Below are 4088 nucleotides of genomic sequence, written 5' to 3' on the forward strand. Positions count from 1 at the left end.
TCAAAAGCTTTCTCTGCATCTATTGAGATGATCATATGTTTTTTCTCTTTCAGTTTTTTGATATGGTGTATCACGTTGATTGATTTGCATATATAGAAGAATCCTTGCATTCCTGGAATAACCCCACTTGATCCTGGTGTATGATCCTTTTCATGTGCTGCTGGATTCTGTTTGCTAGTGTTTTGTGGAGGATTTTCATGTGTATGTTCATCCATGATATTGGCCTGTAGTTTTCTTTCTTTGTGATGTCTTTGTCTGGTTTTGGTATCAGGGTGATGGTGGTCTCATAGAATGAGTTTGGGGCTGTTCCTCCCTCTGCTATCTTTTGGAAGAGTTTGAGAAGGATAGGTGTTAGCTTTTCTCTAAATGTTTGATAGAATTTGCCTGTGAAGCCATCTGGTCCTGGGCTTTTATTTGTTGGAAGTTTTTTTTATCACAGTTTCAATTTCAGTGCTTGTGATTGATCTGTTCACATTTTCTATTTCTTCCGGGTACAGTCTTGGCAGGTTGTGCATTTCTAAGAATTTGTCCATTTCTTCCAGGTTGTCCATTTTATTGGTATACAGTTGCTTGTAGTAATCTCTAATAATATTTTGTGTTTCTGCAGTGTCCGTTGTTACTTTTCCTTATTCATTTCTAATTCTATTGATTTGAGTCTTCTCCTTTTTTTTCTTGATGAATCTGGCTAATGGTTTGTCAATTTTGTTTATCTTCTCAAAGAACCAGCCTTTTTCCTGTTTCTTAAAGTAGGATTGTATTGCTATAAACTTCCCTCTCAGAACTGCTTTTGCTGCATCCCATAGGTTTTGGGTCATAGTGTCTCCATTGTCATTTGTTTCTAGGTATTTTTTGATTTCCCCTTTGATTTCTCCAGTGATTACGTCGTTATTAAGTATTGTATTGTTTAGCCTCCATTTGTTTGTATTTTTTACAGATCTTTTCTTGTTCTTGATATCTAGTCTCATAGCATTGTGGTCAGAAAAGATACTTGATACAATTTCAATTATCTTAAATTTACCAAGGCTAGATTTGTGACCCAAGATATGATCTATCCTGGAGAATGTTCCATGAGCACTTGAGAAAAATGTGTATTCTGTTGTTTTTCTATGGAATGTCCTATAAATATCAATTAAGTCCATCTTGTTTAATGTATCATTTAAAGCTTATATTTCCTTATTCATTTTCATTTTGGATGATCTGTCCATTAGTGAAATTGGGGTGTTAAAGTCCCCTACTATGATTGTGTTACTGTTGATTTCCCCTTTTATGGCTGTTAGCTTTTGCCTTGTGTATTGAGGTGCTCTTATGTTGGGTGCATAAATATTTACAATTGTTATATCTTCTTCTTGGATTGATCCCTTGTTCATTATGTAGTGTCCTCTTTGTCTCTTGTAATAGTCTTTATTTTAAAGTCTATTTTGTCTGGTATGAGAATTGCTACTCCAGCTTTCTTCTGATTTCCATTTGCATGGAATATCTTTTTCCATCCTCTCACTTTCCTTCTGTATGTGTCCCTAGGTCTGAAGTGGGACTCTTGTAGACAGCATATATACGGGTCTTTTTGTATTCATTCAGCCAGTCTGTGTCTTTTGGTGGGAGCATTTAATCCATTTACATTTAAGATAATTATCGATAAGTATGTTCCTATTACCATGTTCTTAATTGTTTTGGGTTTGTTATTGTAGGTCTTTTCCTTCTCTTGTGTTTCTTACCTAGAGAAGGTACTTTAGCATTTGTTGTATAGCTGGTTTGTGATGCTGAAGTCTCTCAGCTTTTGCTTGTCTGCAAAGGTTTTAATTTCTCCATCAAATCTGAATGAGATCCTTGCTGGGTAGAGTAATCTTGGTTGTAGCTTTTTCCCCTTCATCACTTTAAATATGTCTGGACATTCCCTTCTGGCTTGCAGAGTTTGTGCTGAAAGATCAGCTGTTAACCTTATGGGGATTCCCTGTGTGTTATTTGTTGTTTTTTGCTTGCTGGTTTTAATATGTTTTCTTTGTATTTAATTTTTGATATTTCGATTAATACGTATCTTGGCGTGTTTCTCCTTGGGCTTATCCTGTATGGGACTCTCTGTGCTTCCTGGACTTGATTAACTATTTCCTTTCCCATATTAGGGAAGTTTTCAACTATAATCTCTTCAAATATTTTCTCAGTCCCTTTCTTTTTCTCTTCTTCTTCTGGGACCCCTATAATTTGAATGTTCTTGCATTTAATGTTGTCTCAGAGGTCTCTGAGACTGTCCTCAGTCCTTTTCATTCTTTTTTCTTTATTCTGCTCTGCAGTAGTTGTTTGGTCTGGTAGGTTTTTACCTTGCTCCTTCATCTGCTGTGTGTTTTTCTGTCTTTACATTTTGCTTATCTTACTGTGTTTGGCGTCTCCTTTTCACAGGCTGCAAGTTCGTAGTTCCTGTTTTTTTTCATGTCTGTCCGCAGTGGCTAAGGTTGGTTCAGTGAGTTGTGTAGGTTTCCTGGTGGAGGGGACTAGTGCCTGTGTTCTGGTGGGTGAGGCTGGATCTTGTCTTTCTGGTGGGCAGGTCCACGTCTGGTGGTGTGCTTTGGCGTGTCTGTGGCCTTATTATGATTTAAGGCAGCCTCTCTGCTAATGGGTGGGGCTGTGGTCTTGTCTTGCTAGTTCTTTGGCATAGGGTGTCCAGCACTGTAGCTTGCTTATCGTTGAGTGAAGCTGGGTGTTGGTGTTGAGACGGAGATCTCTGGGAGATTTTCGCCGTTTGTTTTTACGTGGAGCTGAGAGGCCTCTTGTGGACCAGTGTCCTAAAGTTGGCTCTCCCACCTCAGGGGCACAGACCTGACGCCTGGCTGGAGCACCAAGAGCCTGTCCTCCACACGGCTCAGAATAAAAGGGAGAAAAAATAGAAAGGAAAGAAAAAAGGAAGGAAGAAAGGAAGGAACAAAGAAAGGAAGGAAGGGAGGTTGGAAGAGAGGAAGAAAGAAGATAAAAGAAAGTAGGATAAAATAAAGTTATTAAAATAAAAATAATTATTAAGAAGAAAAATTTTTTAAAGTAAAAAAAAAAAGGGACTGTCAGAATCCTAGGACAAATGGTGAAAGCAAAGCTATACAGACAAAATCTCACAAAGCAGCACCCACATACACACTCACAGAAAGAGAAAAAGGGGTGTCTGTAGCCTTATTATGATTTTAGGCAGCCTCTCTGCTAATGGGTGCGGGTGTGTTCCTGTCTTGCTAGTTGTTGAGCATAAGGTGTCTAGCACTGTAGCTTGCTGGTCGTTGAGTGAAGCTGGATCTTGGTGTTGAGATGGAGATCTCTGGGAGATTTTCACTGTTTGATATTACGTGGAGCTGGGAGATATCTTGTGGACCAGTGTCCTGAAGTTGGTTCTCCCACCTCAGAGACACAGCCTGATGCATGGCTGGAGCACCAAGAGCCTTTAATCCACATGGCTCAGAATAAAAGGAAGACTAAATGAAAGAAAGAAAGAAAGAAAGAAAGAAAGAAAGAAAGAAAGAAAGAAGATAAAAGAAAGTAGGATAAAATAAAGTTATTAAAATAAAAATAATTATTAAGAAGAAAAATTTTTTAAAGTAAAAAAAAAAAGGGACTGTCAGAATCCTAGGACAAATGGTGAAAGCAAAGCTATACAGACAAAATCTCACAAAGCAGCACCCACATACACACTCACAGAAAGAGAAAAAGGGGAAAATAATAATATATCCTGCTCCCAAAGACCACCTCCTCAACTTGGGATGATTCGCTGTCTATTCAGTTATTCCACAGATGCAGGGCACTTCAAGTGGATTGTGGAGCTTTAATTCGCTGCTTCTGAGGCTGCTGGGAGAGACCTCCCCCTCTCCTCTTTGTTCGCACAGCTACCGGGGTTCAGCTTTGGACTTGGCCCCGCCTCTGCATGTAGGTCGCCCGAGGGCATCTGCTCTTCGCTTAGACAGGATGGGGTTAAAGGAGCAGCTGATTCGGGGGCTCTGGCACAGGCCAGGGGGAGGGAGGGTTACGGATGCGGGGCAAGCCCGCGGCGGCAGAGGCCGGCGTGATGTTGCACCAGCCTGAGGCGTGCCGCGCGTTCTCCCGGGGAAGTTGTCCCTGGATCC

The sequence above is a fragment of the Physeter macrocephalus genome, chromosome 8 (assembly GCF_002837175.3).
Source record: "Physeter macrocephalus isolate SW-GA chromosome 8, ASM283717v5, whole genome shotgun sequence".
NCBI classification, from domain to species: Eukaryota; Metazoa; Chordata; class Mammalia; order Artiodactyla; family Physeteridae; genus Physeter; species Physeter macrocephalus.